Genomic DNA, 21879 nt, shown 5'->3' on the forward strand with positions numbered 1-21879 from the left:
GGACATACACCAGGCCATGTTGACCCAGAATACCTTGTTGGACATACATCAGGCCATGAGTTAACCCAGAATCTCTTGATGGGCATACAACAGGCCATGGTGACCTAAAATTCCCTGCTGGACATATATCAGGCAATATTAACCCAAAACCCTTTTTGGACATACATTAGGTAATATTTAGGCAGAATCCCCTGCTGGAATACCTTGGACCATGTTGACCAAAATCCTTTCATGGCCTTATATCTGGCCATGTTGACCCAGAATCCTTTGTTGAACATTAACCAGGCCTTCTATTTACAAAGAATCTCTTCCTGGACATACATCAGGCCCTGTTTACCAAGAATGCCGTGCAGTCCCCATCTCCAAATACAAGCGGCCTCCCTGTACGTACAGCAATGAATCACCAGATCCAAGGCTGATAATGACTAAGTCAGTGCAATAATTAATACAAAGTCTTCTTACAAAAGGAGCAGGGCGTGTGTGGAGTGTCTGCCGGGTTACACCCCATGGGCAGTGTGGTAAACACACAAATTACAGCGCTTGCTGGATGATTTTCACACTGCTCATTCTCTTCTCGCTTTCATGGTGACTCAAGGAAAGTGGAAACAAACCTGCTTTGATCATGACCTGGCTGCAGCCATGTTGGATTTTCTGCAGACAGGTGCGCAGTCAGGCTGCTAGGGAGATGCTATGGAATACTGCCCCACCACCAAGAGGAATCTCCCCGATAAATACACAGATAGAAACCAAACCCGACAGGAGGTTTAACTCCTCCAAAACCCACCCAAAACTAGGATGATGTTTTAGTTTTAGACTTAAGGTAAGCAGTGACGCCGCAGCGCCCCGGTTCACACAGTGACGCCGCAGCGCCCCGATTCACACAGTGACCCCTGAGACTCCAGAGCACCCTGTGGCCCCCATTTCTCTGTGCACCCTGTGTTGTCCAGCGACTCTTTGTGCACCTAGTGTACCTCCATGACACCTGTATCTCCATGTACCCTGGACGTTCCTGTAAGCTACCTGCAGGTACAGACCCCTGTCTGTTACACTTTAAATAAAATCCACCACACAGCACATATACAATTTCAAACTCTAAGCATAAACAAGGTCCAACATAAACGTTAAGGAATATACAAGCCGATATTAATAAAACTGTATTATATATTGCGCTAGTTAATTTGATAGGGCCTTACAAAGGTCTTTAAATAAATGGCTCCAAGTAAGGCATAAAAATTTCCCTGACGCAGAAAGGCCCGAGATGCAATTAATGCCTCATTAGAAGTGGTCCCGGTGACCCAGATACATGGGATCCGACCGTAATGGTATGAAGTTGGGAGGAATGCGATTATTTTGGGAATAATGAAGATAATGAACCCCGCAGTGGCAAACCTGGAGCCTGCTTGCTGCCTTGCTGCGCCTGGAGCTTGCCTGCAGGCCGAGGCTTGCAACATGGCAGCCTCTCATACCGCGAGGAGGGACAGAGAACGCTTCCACTTCCAGCAGCCAAAAATAGAAGTCTGCTCTTTTCTAGGAGGTGCGAAGCCAGAGGAAAGAAAAAAAAAAAAAAAGACACACACGAGTGCTGCCATAATTTTTTTGGATTATTTAAACAGGGAAAACAAGCCGAGGCCTTTTTTGTTTTGTATTGTTTTGTTTACATGAGGCCTAGTGTGTAGTTAGAAGCCTGCCTGGTGAACTCCTAGTTTAAAAAGGAGAACACTAAACTGTTTAGACCTCTGAAAAGATCCTATTATTAACTGTCTCAACATCTGATCAGCTGTCTAAATCCAAAATCGCTCCCAAAAAGGTATTTTTTACATTTATGTGGGTTGACTAGGCTACCATTGTATCTGTGTTTGCTGTCCTGTCAGGCAAAAGGGAGACATCAACATAACAGTGGTTGAACCCGATCGGCAAGTGGGAAAAAATAATGCAACATATAAATGTTATATATATATATATATATATATATATATATATATATATATATATATATATATATACATACATACACACACACACACACATATACACATACATATACATACACATATATTTATTATATATTTATAATATACACACACACTAAGCGGACCTCCCATACCAAATGCTTTTTTGCAAGCCCCCTGCCCACCCAAAACAAAAATGGCAGACCTCTTCATTTTTTTTTATTCTTTATTAAATTAGTAGGGCCTTGTTCACACGAGCGTACCACAGCCTACACCCGGGGCGAGGGAAGCGTTTACCCACACGAAGATGCACAGGTGTTCTGGACATCCCCATGCAGGCAGTCTCATTGATGTCTATAGGGACGTAGCAGATGCATGGATACAGCCGCTGCTCCCAATCTGACATCCGTGTGGGTGCATGGCCTCAGACGCACACTGTCTAAATTCAGAGTCGTACACCCATACGAAAGTCAAATTGGGAGCAGCAGCCGTGTCTGTGCAGCCACTATGTCCTTATAGACATCAATGGAACTGCCTCTACAGGCATGCACAGAACAGCTGTGCATCCCCCACATGGGTGAACACAGCCCTCGCACGAGTATACACTGTAGTATGCCCATGTGAACGAGGCCTAATATTTACCTGCCTCTTTTACTTTTTCCTGTAGTATCCTTGATCTGCCCCACTCCCTTCTGCCATAAATGGAAAACTCACACCGCCACTGTTGCCAGCTGCTGGCTTCTTTTATCTTATTCTGTGCCGGACTACCGATGACATTTCCGCCAGACCTGGCACATGTGCAATACAAGATTTGATTTTTTTTTTTTTTTCCTTCATTGGAGAGTACCAAAGTCAAATGACGCATCCGCAAGGCCCGGCAAGATCTTCCTAGAAAGTACTGGCATTGTAGAATTCCCAGGGTGCAGCTGAGAGGCCCTGGTTACATCACCAGTGCCTCAATATACCAGGAAGTGAAATTTTATCAAATGTAGGTTCTAGAATAAATCTTTTTTCCTACATATAAAATGAAGATGCTTTAAAATCAACATGTAGAGATGCATACAGCGGGGCTTTAAGGTTTAAGGGGGTGGGGCGTGCACTTTAAAAAGCCATTTGTAAACAAATAATTCGCCAAAAAACCTAAAGAAATACTAACCTCTCTGGCCTCCAACACTTCCGAGTGTCGTGGTTGAAGTCACCACTCTTTCCAGCGGAGCTGGGAGCTCAAAACCCCATGAGAACACACTTCAGTCTATTGTAAGCGTGCATTCCAGAGCAGGAGCCACAGTGACACTGACAGTGGCTATCAGAAGAATCGGAGGCCAAACCCAGGGAAATATTTTTCTTTGCTTATGGCCAATGCTTTGTTTACAAATGGATTTTTAAAGCCATTGGTGTGTGGGGGTACCATCAAAAAAGTGGACCTTCCATTTGGCATGGAAGGTCCGCTTTAAAATGGACCCAGGCCTCTCAGCTCTGCCAGAAGTCAATGTGAGGTCACTCATGCTTCCTGGAAAAGGAGCCCAGGCTGAAGTAAACATTTTTTGTTTTTCTGGTGAACGATTTGCTTACAAATGGCTTTTTAGAGCCATTTCTGTTGGGGGGGGTTGGAGGAGTTGCCAAAAGTGGACCTTCTACTTCTCATGGATGGTCAACTTTACATGGTCCCAGGCCTTTTACTTATATTTTAAGGTGGCTGTAGACATAAGAGAATGAGGTCTTCTGGAGTTGGGGCAGGGGTAGGGGTAATGGTAGAGGTAATGGTAGCCCCCTTTCCCCCCAAGGCCCATACTACAGAAGACGGGGGAGGGGGGGTTACACGGCACAGAATCATGAGACAAAAAAGGAGCAGGGAAGAAATCTTCAACTCTACAAAATTCAGATTGAAGTGGAATTTATTGGACAATTGCTGTATCTCGTGTGCGACATTCTCAGTCCACCCACTGACACTTGTTAAAATAAAAAAAATAATCTGCACAAAGCAACTTCTGCTGTTAGTTCCTCGTTCCACCTAAGATGCGGCTGCCATGATACTGTTGTGTAATCAGGTGCGTTGACCGCGGAGATAGAGTCCCCACCCGTCAGAAGGATCTCTAGGCAACAGTATCTGGAGAATACAACCTTCGGGAGGCTGTATCTAGGTAACGACACAAGTCTCCTGGGAGGAATCCCCCACCGTATCGCTTCTAACGAGGGATATATGCAGCTTTTCTGCACGTCGAGCTGGTGGTCGCCAGCACAGTAGTGTATGTACCTACAATGAGGACAAATTAACATGGAGGCTCTAAACGGAGGCTCAGTCTGGTCATACGTGATGCTAACTGCATGCAAAACCATGGCTGCGACCCACAAATGTCTGCTCATACGTCTCGGGTTTTCCCACTTTCTCACTTTGGATCAACCCAAGCTGCTAAGTGCAAAACTCAAATACACCAAAACAAGGTTAATGGAGTATCTAAACACAACCTAATCCAACCAACATGCAAACATTGCAGGTTACCAGTCCTTAGTGTGGTGGTACATTAGTTTAATTTTTTTAGGCTTTTTCCTTTATTTTCACCTGGTGATCCTGCCAATAAGACACTTCCCAGCCTAGGATGACAACACTCAATGGCCGTACTCACAGCATTTTCAACCTAGCACAGGTCTTCAGAATAGTTCCCATCTTTACTTCTCCATAACAAAGGCTGGGCCAGCTCAAGGGGTAGGCAGAAGAAGCAGCAGCCTTGGGCAGAGGGGAAGAAAAAGGGCAGTACCTGCAACCTGTACTGCTTTGGCGCGCTTTGCCTTTGGAGTAAATGCTTAATATATATATATATTTTTTTTTTATTAAACTATTATATATATTAATCATTATCAATATTTTATAATCACTACATTATATTATTATTCACTATATTATTTTTATTTACCCCCCTATAATTTCCCCAACTTTGCCCATTCTGGAACAGGCACACTTTTGATAGCAAAATTAATAATAAATATTATTATTGGTACTTCTATAGTGCCACATCAGTCCCTACCCTCAAGGAGCTTACAAATCAAAAGGTTATTATAAAATTATCACTGCTATCAAAAGTGTGCCTGTTCGAGAATGGGCAAGGTTGGGGATATTATAGGGGGTAAAAAATTAATAAAACAGCGCAAGAAAAAAAAAAATACCCCCAAAACGTTGCCATATAAAAGGAACGTCACTTATTTAGTGTTTTAGCACAGGATTCCCCAACCTATACAATGTAATTATACGAGTCAACATATCATTTTTCCCATCCAAGTGTTCGTTAACACGCCGGTTTTCTGGATAGAAAATGAAATTAAACACCTAATTGCCGCTAAGTTTCACCCACAGCATCCACGTTTACGCTGTTAACAGTAATGACAGGGTATCGCCAATCTAATTGCAAATTTGTATTTTTTTTTTTCTATTAATTATGAGCGCGGTGAATCCTTTTCATCAACATCGCCCGCTCTTCTCTCCTAAGGGAACCCTTCAAGCACCCATGGGTGTTTTTCTTGATTACAACCCTTGGATTGGAGGCGTACAGATCCGTTTTAACCCTTCGGCTTGTGATGAGTGTGACAGCTGTGATGGTGATGCTGACAACAAGGAAGAGCAGGTAGGGTTTCAAGATGTCCGTACTAGCAGAGGTTTTTTTCTTAATAAACTGGTCAGCCCACTTTAAAAGTAATATGTCAGTTATTGGTGAAGCTTGGGTGATCATCCTGAACGCTGGCTTTTTGTATTTCCCAGAGGCTCCAGTGGAGATCTCCCTAGCATACCCCTCAGCATGGTAGGAGTACCATTGAACTCAAGTGTTGAGAACTCAAAGTGGGTGTAAACCTTGGACATGAAATATGAACCAAGCATATCCCTCAATAGTGTGTACTTGTCTCAATTAAGAGCACCAAGTGTCACTTTCGTCTGCCGATTTGTTCCTCTGCTATTCGCATGAATCACTCCTGACACCAAAAGAAAAATGGTGATAGGGGAGGGACCTCCAGCTGATTGACAGCCTCAGCTCTGTTCCTGTGTGGAGGATGGTGTGTCCCTTCCCTCCAATTAGCTGTCAGAGCTCTCCTCACTGAGCTCTGCAGAGTGTAACTTCAGCTCTCCGCCCCCTTTTTTCTGAACTCTCTGATAAGCTTTAAAATTCAGCATTGGAACAGATGAAGAGAAGAAAATGCTGCAGATAAGCAGGTACAACTTATGTATAGAGGATTTGTTTAATCTCTGTGGGGCCAGTCACTCCACTGGGTATATGTAAGGGTTTACAACCATCAGGTCCAGTATGCAGTGCCCACATCACTTCCTGTTAACATGGACACAAAGATAATGCCTGTTGGAAGAGTCCATTACTAGGCACACTCTGGAGTTCCCACAGAGTCCTCAAGACTCCCAGAATGATGTCACAACAAGAAGTGGACTCAAGACCAATCCAAAGAAAAGAGGTCACCAGGTTGCTGCTGTCAAAGATGATGATGATGAATTTCTAGCTCTTTCCTCTTCAGGATGGGTAAGACCCATCAGCATGGTAGGAGGAATTTGGGACTCAGTTTTTGAGAACTTAAAGCTTATCTCGGAAAATGGAAAAAAGCTCTCTCTTTCTCCACTCCACCCCCTGTACCATTAAAAAATAAAATAAAAACACACACCACACACTATCTAAAAGTACAAAATTACCTAAAAATTCTATCACTTGACAATCCAAGTCTCAGGTCTTCTTTCTCCTTGTCTGTAGTGTGGAAGGGTCCACTTTGCTATGCCCACCATGCTTAATGGATACTGCCCATTGACTCTGGGAACAGTCCATCACTGGGTACTCCCTGGAGTTCTCACAGGGTTCAGACGTCTCCCAGTTTTGCACCACAAAGTAGAGTGAACACAAGACTAGTCCTGAGCAGCGGAGAGTGAAGAGATAAACTTGAGGTCACCACTTACCACTCTGAAGATGATTATGATGAAGAGTTTCTGGCTCTTTCTTTTCCAGGGAAATTGAAACCCCTCAGCACAGTAGGAGGACCTTGGAACTCAAGCTTATTTCCAGAAATAAAAATAAAAGCCCTTTACTACTCAAATCCTTGTACCTAATCTATATTTTTTTTTTTATAAAAAATAAATAAATAATTAAATAAATAAATAAAATCTACCTTAAAGCTCAAAATTACTTACCTAAAATTTCCATCAAACCACAGGCCAAATCCTGAGTCTTCTCTCCTCTGGTCTGTAGTGCGATTGATGGCGAGGGAGGAATAAATAAAGGACATGCGAAGGAGAAATGGATAAAGGACGAGTGAAGGACGAACGGCTAAAGGACGGGTGAAGGACGAACGGCTAAAGGATGGGTGAAGGACGAATGGCTAAAGGATGGGTGAAGGACGAATGGCTAAAGGATGGGTGAAGGACGAATGGCTAAAGGATGGGTGAAGGACGAATGGCTAAAGGACGAATAGATGGATGGATGGGTTCCTCATTTGTAAAAATGTTTTCAAAGCAAATGATCAGCAAATGGGGTGAAAGCAGGCTAAAAACAGCCAGCTATTTTTCAAAGTCCAAACAATCAGCAAAAAATGACCGATTACCTCAAAAGTGTAGAAGACCAAAAGACTGGTCACAAACCTGTTCTTAACCTGTGTTAAGACCTGATAATTTGCATGTGCAGACCCATCGTGCCAGGGGTGCCAGAACAGAGTAACCCCCTTGCAAGGTAGTTACATCATCCCTGGCCAACCAAGAGAGCCAAAGACTCCTGACTCGCAAGAAGATAGAAGCGGTAGTAAAGAGAAGGAGTACGGACCTTCAACTGTAAGGAGTAGGACACTATCGGAGTTAAAGCTGGCCATAGATGAAGCAAATTGTGTCCGGTTCCTGATGGCCAGCCCTTCCCCCACCAAGAGAAACTTTACATTTTATGGTCAGTTTAGGTCTGCCGTAATAAACAAATATTCTGTGCATACTTCCACATTATGGTGAGAACTCTGGGGCGGGGGCTTTGTTCAATATTTGACAAATTCCTAAAAAAAAAAAAAAAAAAAAAATGGGACCGGAGTTCCTTAATAAACAGATCCAAAAGAAAAACCAAAAAAACCAGTATTTCACCAAATGTGTTTATGTGAATGAATATATCGACCCGCAGAGCGGAGTGCTGACCCCTTCTTTTTCCCAAGGTCCCAGATTTTAGCAGAGATGAAGGCAAAGCCTTTTTTTTTTTTGTCCTTGGCTCTCTCTGACCCTGGTCCATTAAGACGATGCAGGCCGCAAGGAATTCTGGGCCATCGAGGAATGCTGGGAACGGGCAAAGGGAAGGTTTCCCATTGCAGACGCACGTGATTGATTTAAAGACGCTTTATACGGTGCGGCTACGTGGGAGAAGAGTCAGGGAAAAGACACATTATATAAACCATTACAGCGCTGAAAGCTAGAGTGAAGCTAAGTGGTTGATAGTTATGGGCAATCACGGAAACCATCGAAAAATTTCGTAAGTCGATTAGGGCGACTGAAAAGGGGAACTAAAATTCTTATCTAATCTTTATTTTTATGATATACATGTGAAAGAAAATAGCTTATTGTAAATGTAACAATATGGTTTTTTTTTTTTTTTTTTTTTTTAATATATAGGATCTATATACACTCACCGGCCACTTTATTAGGTACACCTCTTCAATTGCTTGGTAACACCAATTGCTTATCAGCCAATCACATGGCAGAAACTCAATGCCTTTAGGCATCTAGACGTGATAAAGATGACTAGCTGAAGTTTAAACCGATCAGAATAGGGAAGAAAGGGGATTTAAGTGAATTTGAACATGGCATGGTTGTTGGTGCCAGACGGGCTGGTCTGAGCATTTCAAAAACTCTACTGGGATTGTCACACACAACCATCTCGGGATTACAGAGAATGGTACGAAAAAGAGAAAATATCCAGTGAGCAGCAGTGGTGTGGAGGAAAATGCCTTGTTGATGTCAGAGGAGAACGGGCAGACTGGTTCAAGATGATAGAAAGGCAACAGTAACTCAAATAACCACTCGTTACAACCAAGGTATGCAGAATACCATCAATTGCGATTTTTTTTTTTTTTTTTACAAAAAAACATTTTTTTGGGATGCGTATTATAGCAGAAAGTAAAAAAAAAAAAAAAAAAGATTTTTTTCAAAATTATCAGCCTTTTTTTTGTTTATAGCAGAAAAAAATAAAAAAACCACAGGAGGTGATCAAATACCATCAAAAGAAAGCTCTATTTATGGGGGAAAAGGGGACATCAATTTTTTTTTGTGTACTGCGTCGCCTAACCGCGCAATTGTCAGTTAAAGCGACACAGTGCCTAAATCGCAAAAAATGGCCTGGTCATTAAGGGGGTAAATCCTTCCGGGGCTGAAGTGGTCAACTGTGACGTACACAGGACCAGGTATGTCACAGGTTACTGTGAAGGCATCATCTAGTGTCAGAACATTGCAACAAAAAATCCTCCCTGTTTTCATAAGTGCTGCCTGGAGTTTATGGCTGCAGTCCCATCCAGAGGCACTATGAAAGGATTGCTCAACCTGGCTCCTTGGATTATTTACATCTGACATTAAAAATTAATTGAGTGGACTTGGTTAAGCAACTTTCTGAGCAGAAATACAACGATCCCTAAACAACTAGCATTTTACCCATTGATTTTGTGTACAGTCAGCAGATGGTTTGTGTATCGATAATCCTAACAAGGCCGTCTACAAGGCTACGGCTGCTAAGCCAGGCCAGGAAGGTCCCAGACACTGGCTAAGCATCTCCGCTTCAAAAACACCTGTCTCAGGTATAGGCAAATGTCAGGGAACTCTGGATTCCAAAGGAGAGAGGCTCCATACAGTAGGTTCAAGTTCCTATCTGCCAGGTCAGCATCCCTCAGGGGGAACATAAACAGGATTTATGACCCTCAATGAAGTAAAAAACACAATCAATCACTCCAGCGGGCAGCATAAATGACAAAAAGGGCTGTAACCTTTCCCACGTACAAGCTGATATCAGAAGATGAACGTAGCAGGCAGAAAAGCAGAGACATTTGTGGCATTGGAGCTTCTTACATAACAAAAAACAAAACATTTCAAGATCACTGTTTGCCTATTTTCATCACAAAACCTGATAACTCCTTTTCCAAGAATCCTCCAGAACTGTTGATGTGGGAGTCCTGGGCACCTTGTTGGTGCAGGGGACTTGGTCGTCTAGAAATCCCTTCCCTTGTTTAATATTTCAGAGTTTTGGCTGTCCCTTTAACATTGGACTAACCTGCTGAAGGTCCATTTGATCTGTGATTAGCAGATGGTCGGATGCTGAAGGGACGGCCAAAACTCAAAGACTATATCCCCAGGACTCCCATATGAACAGTCTTGGAGGATTATTGGAAAAGGAGTCCTGGACAAATGACCTTGGAGTTTTGGCTGTCCCTTCAACGTTAGACCAACTGCTAAACCTGGATTGGATGAACCTCCAATCAGTTGGCCAATGCTGACTCCTTTTCCAAGAATTCTCCATGATGTCTTATGTTGGAATCTTGGGCACCTTGTTGGGGCGGGAAACTTGGTCATCGTAGAAATCCCTATAGATCTTGGCGTTCTGACTGTCCCTTCAACACTGGACCAACCTGTTGAAGGCCCTTTCGATCCAGGTTAAGTAGATGGTCCAACGCTGAAGAAACTCAAAGACCATGTACCCAGGATTATTAGGAAAAGGAGTCCTTGGCACATGGTCTTGGAGTTCTGGCTGTCCCTTCACCACTGGACCATGCTGTTGGCTGTCCATCCGATCTGGGTTAAGTAGCTTGTACCAATCCTGAGAGACGTTGGCAAATGTTGAAGGCACAGGCAAAACTCCAAGATATTTAAATTGGGGGAAGAGATTCCTACGATAACGAAGTCCCCTTCACCAACTTGCTGCCCAGGACTTCTATGTGAAACATCCTGGAGGATTATTGAAAAAAGTAGTCCTGGGCACACGATCTTTAAGTTATGGCTCTCCCTTCGGTATCTGACCAACTACTAAACCCAGATTGGATAGACATACAACAGGTTGGCCCAATATTTGAGGGACAGCCAAATCTTGAATATATTTATACGGGGGAAGAGATTCCTATGACGACTAAGTCCTCTGCATCAAACAAGGTGGCCACGACTTCCATGTGAACCACCCTAGAGGATGATTATGGGAAAGATAATTGCTTTATAAGTAGCATGAGTCTACTGTGCTTCAAAACAATTGCAAACATTAATACAAAAAAAATTGTACTCCATAAGCATGATCAAAACCAAGCATGCCACAAGAAAGTAATACAAAAACACAAAAAAAACAAAAGGGGGGGGGGGGGGGGACGCAATAAATGTACCCAATAAAGAAAACATGCAAATATCTCAGATCATTTTACAGAGTATATAGTCTATCTGCAGACAGAAGAGGAAATTATGGGAAAAAAAAAAAAAAAAACACTGAGAAACATATCTACGTCATTATATCATATAATGTATACACTCTGTAGGGCCTTCTAAGAATCGGGTCCATTAGCAGTTGCATGCAGTGGCCAACCAAATTTTATTTTACTCAGTTAACCAATATCCAATTGGTTGCAGTGGGTTTGTGCACTGTATATATTTTCCGCTTTATCTTTTTATTATTAAAATTTGATATAACATCATATTATGGAGTCCTAGTCATGATAGATTGATCACATGGACAGATAGACAAATATCAAATATTTTCACCCAACTTTCAACCAATATTCATACATGTTTCTAATTGATAACATCGAAAACACTAATAAATAGACTCCATAGGAAAGGTGGAAGCAACTTACTGGAAACTAGTTTACAATAAAGTAGTCGTCACTTGGGCCCAACTACTCCAATTTGGCAGCTCCTCGTAAAACAGGGGGCTCCTTGGGAAATGGGGTCACCCAAATTAAGAATCCACATGTAGACTAACCAATAGGATGGCCACACAAAATGCCCAAGAGTCTGACATCTTCTAGTGAAAAAGAGCTTATGGCAAGAATGTAAAAAACAGCCAACACGTTTCGGGAGCGATCCATATCGGGTTGGCTGACTTACACCTTCTTTCCATTAACCAGTTTCATCATTAAAAGATATTGGACTCTTGGAAATTTGGTGCCTTTACAAACTAACCCCATAGAGCAGCCATTCTCAACCAGGGTTCCTCCAGGGATAAGTTAGCCACAGCTGAAGAAACCCCTAACTGACCCCCCCCCACCTGATGGTGCTTGCATAGTTCCAAGTCCAATGCCACTTGGCAGAGCTGGCAGCATGACTGAAAAAGGTGTCCCCCTGGCCACCACTGTAAGGAGAGAGGGTATTCTTGCCACAAATATAAAAAGGGGCATTTTCCCAATGACCCCTCCATAGAGTAACCAGGGGCTCCGTGAGACCTGAAGGTTCCTCTGGGGTAAAAAAAGTTGAGAAATGCTGCCATAGACAGACACCTAAACAGACAGGTATCTCAGATATACAACCACTGTAATCAAAAGAGCGTACAATCCAGTGTCTCAACTACAGTCCTACCCAAGCACACTCCGGAGGAACAATTTGGTTGGGAGCCAGGAGGAGGCCAACACAAAAACAGATGAGGAGCACCATACCAAAAGCAGAGCGCCCCTTTTGGGAATTGAGCCCACCACTCAGCGCTGGCTTAGCCCTATACTGCAAAACCCTACAACAGCTATACAGTTTGGATGGACCTTCCAATAGGTCCCTATCCCCCTGAACCACCTACCCCTCATCCTATCGGCTTGAAAATGGAGGGGACTCAATCCCATCAAGGCAAACACTGGCATAGTGTCAATGCTGGCAATCAAACCCAAGATCCTGGTGCTGCAAGGCAAGCTTGCTGGTACACTGACACAGATGTGAATCACATGAAAATACCTTCACCGTCTTTTTTTTTTCTGCAGCGGAGGAGTTAGGCGCAGTACTCTGTGTTCTTGTATCAAAGCAAGGCAAGATTTATAGGAGGTCATAAACGGTTTACCAGAAGAGACATATGAATTAAATATCAAACTGAAGTGTACATAGACAGAAACACAGATACTGCCTGGCACAGCTTGGATAAATCACCCAACCAGAGATGAAATTAGAGATTGGACAGATCGATAAATAGATGGACAAATAATGGTTTGACTGTAATCCTGTCATGACAGACGAGATTGAATGAAACGTCAAAAATGCACATCGTTAAAAAATTTTTTAAAATTGAGGCGTTGCGAAATAATCCCACATGGAACCACATCATATGCTATCCACTTACACGCAACACCCCCATGATTGGGCTCGGCGTGTGCACATAATGTGAACCTTGTAAAGGTCTCCATAAAACATGAACCAATAAAAAAAAACAGACATTCTTTAAGCCTTGCAGGATTACTTAAAACAATTGCATCTGAGTACATAACGAGGGAATTATTGCTACAAAAATACTTCAATACGAAATGTAATACACACATTATATATATATATATATATATATATATATTTGAGAGTGATGCATGTCAAAGTTCAGTTTCTACCACCCAAGGAGAGAGGACACGGGTAGGCCATGGTTTAATTAGATAAAGTTGTGTTTTTTGCAGCGTATTAGCTGCAAAAAACAGCTGATTGGTGAGATGGGTTCCTCGTGGGTGTGGCCGTTTCAGAAAAGGATCTGCAGGGTCAGGAAATGCCTACTCCACGAGTAAAACAAACCTGTAAATTGAAACCCCTTCCCACCTTTCCTGCCTTAACTTTAGCGTTGCCACATGCACCTCTAGGTATGAGGGAACACAGACCGTACTCAGCCAATGGCCAGGCCCCAGTGCGGTCACATGCAATACTGACCATATCTTGCATGGCTGGGATTTGGCAAGCGGGCAGCGGCAGTGCAGTGTCTGCCAGGCGGTAAGCCCAATTGAATGTTCAGTTTCAGCCAAATGCATTCCAGGGGCATCAAAACAAAAGCCATGTAAAAAAAAAAAAAATAAAAAATAAAAAATGTTGTCTTGTTTTCTTTAGAAAGTAGCAACAGCCCAAGTAGAAAAGACTGTCCCCTGCCAACATGCTGCAAAGAACGACCCTTGCATTCAGTGGGGTCTCTTTGCCGAGTTTCATCACGCTCCCCTGCCGAGTCATACTGATAAGCTCTGCAATCAACTAAGCTTGTGACTCCTGCTGATTGGAGATCTCCATCACTGACTTGGCAGGTGTGTCTGCTGAACCTCTGCAGAGAGACCATAGTTTTCGCAAGGCTCATGTCCACTGTCAATTGGAGATCTCTAGCTTTACCTTACCAGGTAGGGTGTGCTGAACCTTTGCCGGAGACCACGGTTTCAGTAAGGCTCATGTCCACTGCTGACTGGTGATCCCTGGCTATGCCTTAGCAGGTGGAGTGTGTTGTAACTCTGCAGAGAGACCATGGTTTTCACAAGGCTCATGCCCACTGCTGTTTGGAGATCTCTAGATTTACCTTACCAGATGGGGTGTGAGGAACCTCTGCAGAGAGACCATTGCTTCCACACAGAGGGTAAGTAGGGAATAGGAGATAAAGGAAACAGCCTAAGAGACTACACGCTCCAAAACAAGTCTCCAAATGCAGTATTTATATCCTATCCCAAAGCCAACATCCTCAGATTGCCTTAGGTTATCATTTCTGTGCAGGTGTCCCAAAAAATTCAACATGGAACTACAGTACGTATGCCAATCACCATTCCAATTTTGGTGGAGAAAAAAAAAAAAGGAAGGAGGACGCCACCTTTTAGTAAACGAGGAACAAATCTATAATGTTGACAAGACAGGAGCATGCGCCAGGTAGACAAGTGCCAAGTACTACGAAACTGTGAGATAGGCCTGACCCTGCAGGCCAAAGTCCACTGATTGTCAACATAAGTAAATACAAAATCATAACCGATCCAACACAGGCAATATTCCGGCATGCTCTTGGGCAGAGGTAGGTGATCCACCACTCACAGCTGGACTGGATTTACAAGCCCCCCAAGTCACAGTACTTGAAGAGCAAGACGTCTGGAGACACACAAGTTCTTCAGATTTGAGAGAACAGCACACACCTTCAGTTGGCAACACATCCCTCTCCACCAGGCCTGAGAACAGACAGATCATATGCAGGGCACCAGGGTCCTCCTTACCTTCATCCGTCAAAGTACATAGTGTTTGCACGATTAAAGCATTGCTGCTTAATCTTTATAGGGGCCTGGCAGCACTGACGCATATATGTACACAGGTTAGCCATTGTTCTAAACTGGAAGTTGGGCATTGAGCTAAAAAGTTAATCTCTGAATGACAAGCACTGGGCAAAAAAAAAAAAAGAAGAAGTTCATATCAGGAGAAGGAGTGATGGGCAAAAAAGGTCATATCTGGATGATTAACATTGGCTGAACAAGTTCATGTGTAAAGAGCAAACATTGGGCATTAAAAAAAAAAAAAAAAACACCCATATCCTGACAAGGAGCTCTGGGTAATAAAAAGGTCATACCTGGACGACGAGCTATGATCGAAAAAGGTCATATCTGGATGATGAGCCATGGGCAAAAAAAAGTTCATATCTGGACAATGAGCGCTAAGGAAAAGGTTCATATCAGGACGAGTGCAGAGCAAAAAGGTTCATATTTGGACAACAACTATTGGGCAAAAAAGTTCATATCTGGACAATAAGCAAGGGGTGAGAAAGTTCAAATGTGAACAACCACCATTAGGCAAAAAAGTCATATCTGGACAAGGAGCACTGGGCAAAAAAAATGATATATCTGGACATCGAGCCATGGATGAAAAGGTTCATATCTGGATGAGGAACATTGGGTGAAAACATTCATACTGGACAACTATTGGGCAAAAGAGTTCATGTATGGACAACAACTACTGGACAAATAAGTTCATATCTGGACAATGAGCACTGGGCAAAACAGTTCATATGTGGATGATGAGCAATGGGCAAAAAAGTTCATATGTATACAACAACCATTGGGCAAAAATAAAAGTAATATCTGGAATACGACATTTGGGCAAAAAAGTTCACATCTGGACTAGGAGCGCTGCAGAAAAGGTTCATATCTAGACCAGCGATGAGCAAAAAAGTTCATATTTAGATGTGTTCAGTGAAAAAGCTCATATCTGGACAACCACCACTGGGCAAAAAAAGGTTATAGCTGGACATGAGCAAGTTAATTTGTGAACTACTATTGGGCGAAATAGGCATGTCTGGAGGATGACTGCAGGGGAAAAAAAGTTCATAGCTGGACGAGGCGCAATAGGCAAAAATGGTCTTATCTGGACCATGAGCCATGGGTGATAAGGTTCCTAACCAGATCACAAATGTTGGGTGAAAAAAGTTCATATCTGGACAACTATTGGGCAAAAAATGTCATATCTAAAAAGATAACCATTGGGAGAAAAAAATAAAAAAATAAGTAAAAAAAGTCATATCTGAACGACAACCTTTGGGCAAAAAAAAGTCTATATCTGGACTAGGAGCACCGAGGAAAAAAAGTTCATATCTGTATGATGAGCACTGGGGAAAAGGTTCATATCTGGAGGAGCATTGAGTAAAAAAAGTTCATATCTGGATGACAACCATTGGGCAAAATAGTCATAGCTGGACGATGACCTCTGGGCAAAAAAGTTCATATCTGGATGATGAGCCATGGGTGAAAAGGTTTTTGTCTTCACAATTGGAGAAAAAGTATCATATCCCAACAACGTTGGGTGAAAAAATCATATCTGGACAACCACCATTGGGTGAAAAAGTTCACAACCAATTTTTCTGATGCATCAACATTTTAAAGAGCTTATTGATGGTTTAACCCACATTGAGAACGCAAGCGGAAAAGTGCACAGAGATGTTGGGAATCTAATCTACAAGATAAAATGGCACTTGAAAAGATCTACCAAAGTGTAGGTAGATGTCTATACTCAATAACAATTGTGACCCTCAGTACCCTAGACAGCTCAATCACTGCAGCCAACATGTTGCTTTGCTTACAAATGTCATGCTGTATATAGACACCCCTTCAGCACTTAACAATAGCACAACCCCCCCACAATACACCCATATGTTTACTGGTATCTGCCAGGTCTCAGAACATACAAATTAAAAAAAAAAAAAAAGTTAAAAAATGATGCAGACAATTCCAATCTCTTATGTTTTGACCGCCTTAGTACGGCCAAATAAAATTTTTTACTATATGCTGAATATTTGACGTAAAAAATGTTGCCTTCCATTCGTGAAAACGAAAAACAAATAAAAAAAAAAAAACACTCATTAAAAACCACTCCAAAAGGAAACATTGGTATCGGGAGCTCAGTTCAAAGACAAAGACCGAGAGCAAGGACGATAAAGAATAATAGAAATCAGTGCATACATTTGAACTTAGGACTCGTCTGGGATCTTCGGAAGCTTGCACTATCCCGGTAGTCCCGGTTTTTCCTGCTGTGACCGGCGTCCGGTGATCCACCCCGTCCAGGCATACCGTGACGCTCAGTCCAGAAGCATTTAAAAGGGACACCACAGGCCCTTCTTTGGGCACCCAAGGCTCATTGGAAATGTGCAGAAATTTTTTTCGAAAGGAGGAGACCCCACCCTGCGGCCTCGGTCTATCCGACTCGAAGATCTGCTCCCACATTCTCGACAGGTCCAATCTGACCCAAATTTACCGGATTCAGGCAAATGTTGCTTCACGCTGGAGCTGTCATTGTAACCCCTTCCTGGCCAGCAAAGCCTACAAGATCGGAGGAAGTTTAATTTTTTTTAAAAAAAGGGGGGGGGGGGGGGAGGAGGAGGAAGAGAATGGGTTGAAAATTGCTTCTTCGTTAGTTGAGGAAACTCCCCAACATCCTGAGGCTTGTAGTACCCCCAAAAATTCTAGACTGTATGTGCTCACCCAGAGATAGATTATATATATATATATATATATATATATATATATATATATATATATATATATATATATATATATACTGTATGTAGTATGTATATATGTAGTTCGAAATATAATACATACAAAACATTTGAACACCTTCAGTGATCGTACATCAAGACGCCATCCAATGCCCCTACTGTCACTATTAACTCTTTCCCCCAGCCGGAAACAGATTATGACAAAATCAAGAAAAGGGGGAGGGGTTACCTATTGGAAAAAGCCAAAGTGACAGCCATTAACCCCTTCCCGCCTACCAAGGCCTAGGAGATCGGACAGAGCAAGTATAAAAGAAAAGATCATGAACTGCATATAGTAACTGCATATATGAAACCCCCAACACCCCGAAAGTTGTTCTCCCCCCCTACAAATGAAAGCTGATGATTGATTATAGATTACCTATATGCACCCCCAGAAGAATATAAATATATATCACACACATATATACATATAAATATAAAAATATATTTAAACACATCCAGCCATCTTGGTACAGGACACCAATTCCATGCTGGCTCTGTCACTGTCACCCTTTCCTGGAAGCCTGGAGCAGATCACAACAAATCTAAAGGAGGAGGGAAAACTGGGTTGAAAGAGACAAAGTGACAGCGACTAACTGCTTCCTGACCACCGAGGCCTAAATAAGCAAGTATAGAAAAATCAAATAATAATAAAAAATAATTAAAAAATTAAAATAAAAAAATATAAAAATAAAAAAAGGGAGAGATCTGGATCTGAAGATTCTGGTAATGGTTCTTCATTAGCGGAGAAAAAAACCCTAACCCTCCCCCCCCCGCGCCATGACAGTTGCACTACCTCCCTAGAAATGAACACAGATGATCGATTATAATATATATATATATATATATACATACACACACACACACACACACACACACACACATACATGCATAGAACAAAATACAGCAGTAAACACCTCCAGCCATCGTGGTTGAAGACACCATCCAATGTCTTCCAACCCCTACTATCACTTTTAACCCTTTCCTTGCAACCCAAATCAGATCTGTAGGGAGCGGGAACTGGGGCAAGAGTCACACTGGTAATAGTGACAGCTACTACTAAGCCCTTCCTGACCACTGAGGCCTAAGAGAAGAATAAAGGAAAAAGGGATCTGGACCTGCAAATTTTATTCTTGATTAGCTGAGATAGCTTCCCTCATGCCCAAGAGTCCCCCCCCCCCACTCCCTGCAAATGTGAACAGATGATTGATTATAGATCGCCTATTGTTTTTATTATACAGGATTTTTATAGAGCCAACAGTTTGCTTTACAACATGGGGGCAGACAGTACAGTGACAGTACCTATAAAATGATTTTTTTTTTTTAAAACCAAAAACAGTTACCACATCCAGTCATTGTGATCTATCTATCTATCTCGATAGATTGATAGAACACACAAAAACAAATAAAAACATACACACAGATACATACTGTATACACACAGAACAGTTAACTCCTCCAGCCATTGTAGAACAAGAAGCCGTCCCATGCTGGCGCTGTCACTTTTAACTATTTCCCAGCAGCCCGAAACAGATTTCAACCAATCTGGATGATGAAATGATCGCTGGATCAAAGTGACAGATTTTACCTCTTCTAAGCCACCAGGGCCTAACAAAATGTCACCTACTAGAGAAAGTTTATTTATATTTATATATATTTTTTTTTTTTTTAATGGACCAGGAGAGGGGCATGCTGAATCTTGTAGTTGCCCATGGGCTTATAGGATAGATAGATAGATAGATAGATAGATAGATAGATAGATAGATAGATAGATAGATAGATACTTAGATACTGTGTATGTAGGAATGTGAGTTCGAGATTGTCAGCACCTTGAGGGTATTGACTGATGTGACTGTACAATATACATGTAAAGCGCTGCGTAAATTTATGGAACTATATAAAAGTACCTGTAATAAATTATATATATATATATAATTTATTACAGGTACTTTATTACGTGTGTGTGTGTGTGTATATATATATATATAATTTTGTGTGTATTTTGATAAACTACAAGTCCCAGCAAGTCCGGCTTGTGATCCCAGCATCAGTAATGTCAGACAATTAAAAAAATATATATATATTTTTTTTTTTTTTTAATTGTCTGACATTACTGATGCTGGGATCACAAGCCGGACTTGCTGGGACTTGTAGTTTATCAAAATACACACAAAATTATATATATATATACACACACGTACTCCTTTTATATTATATACATACAGTATATACACACACACACTTCATAATAAAAATATATATATATATATATATACACACACACATACAAAATTTATATTTGTGTGTATATAGATATATGCATGATGTGAAGTCCAAGAAAACCCAGCCTGGCCTGTGATCAGCACCAGAAATAATATATGAATATAGAACAGTGTGTGTGTATACTTTTTTTATATGTGTATATAGATATATATTTATATCATATGTGTATATAGATCTATTGTTCGTGTGTGCATATAAGGTAGATGCATGCGGTGCTGAACTACAAGTCTCAGCAAGCCCAGCCTGGCCTGGCCTGTGATCAGCATCAGTAATGTATAATATATATATATATATATATATATATATATAAATAAATGTCTGTGTGTATATGGGGTGTATGTAGATGTTGAGCATATAGGTAGATGCATGCTGTGATGAACTACAAGTGCCAGCATGCCCAGCCTGGCCTGTGATCACCATTAGTGCTGTGTGTATATATAATGTAGACACAATCCGTGATGAACTACAAACCCCAGCATGCCCAGTGTGGCCTGTGATGATGATGATGATGATGATGGTGACTTACCCTCCAGTTTCTCCCCTCCTGTGATCTGGTGGAGGGGAGTGTGTTCTCCCGGATCCCCCCACCACTCTATAGACAGGGACGAGGCGGAGTAGAGGAGCCCCTCTTGTTGTCTTCCTCTCCTCTCCTCTCTCTCTCTTCTCTCTCGGATACAATGTAACTCAATTTTCACCCAGCGAGGAAAAAAAAAAATAACACATACAACGTATCTAGCAAAGCAGCTGCGAGCAGACTCCGAGCCAGGCTTTGACAAGCAGAGCGCCCCCGCCAATCCGGTCTCGAGCTCCGATGACAGCCCGCCAATGGGGAGGCGGTGGGCGGGCCTTGCCGGGGCGGGACCTGCCCGTCCGACCTGCGCTTTGGGGAAGAGGGTTAGGCTTCGCGAGCGAGCGAGCGTGCGCGCGGCCGGGGAGGGGGGGGGGAGAGAAGGGAGGAGGAGGAGGGAGCGGGTTTGGTTGCGGCGTGTTGCTGCGAATCCCTCCGCCTGGGTGACGGGCTGCGGGCGCTTAACCCCTTCACAGCCGTGCTGGTAGGGGGGGAGGGGAGGGGCTTAAAGGGACATGACTACCAAAAAAATAAAAGCGGCTGTGAGATTAGGTTGCTGCTGTTCTTGATTTTAAATGACATGCACAGGCAAGGATTTGTTTTTGGCAATTTGCTTAAAAAATGACCACATAAGCCTTGCATGATTTGTCCCATTAAATATTTTTAGGAAGTGGCCCCAATTTTAATATTTGCAAACTTCATTTTGTCTCATAAGCCAATCCTTTTCATTTGTTTTGCCCTCTGTGTCCCCCTTGTAGTGATTCCCCTTCACTTCCTGTCCTGGAGACACAACAGGAAGTGGGAAGAAAGCCCCCATTAGTTGTCACCAGAATAGGTGTCCCCATAGAAAACATCCCCCCCTTTTCTTTTTGCCATATGTGTCCCCCTTGTAGTGATTCCCCTTCACTTCCTGTCCTGGAGACACAACAGGAAGTGAGAATTAATCACCTCTTGGTTGTCACCGCAGCAGCTGTCTCCCATTGGATGGTTTCCCATCTCTTTCTGTTCTGGTGACAACTGTGTTTTGTCTTATTTTTCATATACTTTCAATGACAATGTATATATTTTTTTTTCGGAAATGGCCCTCATTTTAATAATAGCTAACTTAATAATGAGCGTTGAGACA

General features: G+C 42.3%; 1 protein-coding gene across 7 annotated transcripts in view; it reads right to left on the reverse strand.

Moving 5' to 3' along the window:
* Window positions 1–21018, reverse strand: part of MEF2D (myocyte enhancer factor 2D) — a 266321-nt gene extending 245303 nt beyond the window's left edge. For 4 of the 7 annotated variants that reach the window (XM_073610215.1, XM_073610212.1, XM_073610210.1 and 1 more), the window contains exon 1: window positions 20712–21017. The gene's annotated coding sequence lies outside the window, so the exon portion shown is untranslated. Of the gene's footprint in view, window positions 1–20711 lie in introns of all 7 variants that reach the window. The other 3 variants (XM_073610216.1, XM_073610214.1, XM_073610211.1) reach the window with 1 other exon arrangement.
* Between the last annotated feature and the right edge of the window lie 861 nt (window positions 21019–21879).

The sequence above is a fragment of the Aquarana catesbeiana genome, linkage group LG13, assembly GCF_042186555.1.
Source record: "Aquarana catesbeiana isolate 2022-GZ linkage group LG13, ASM4218655v1, whole genome shotgun sequence".
NCBI classification, from domain to species: domain Eukaryota; kingdom Metazoa; phylum Chordata; class Amphibia; order Anura; family Ranidae; genus Aquarana; species Aquarana catesbeiana.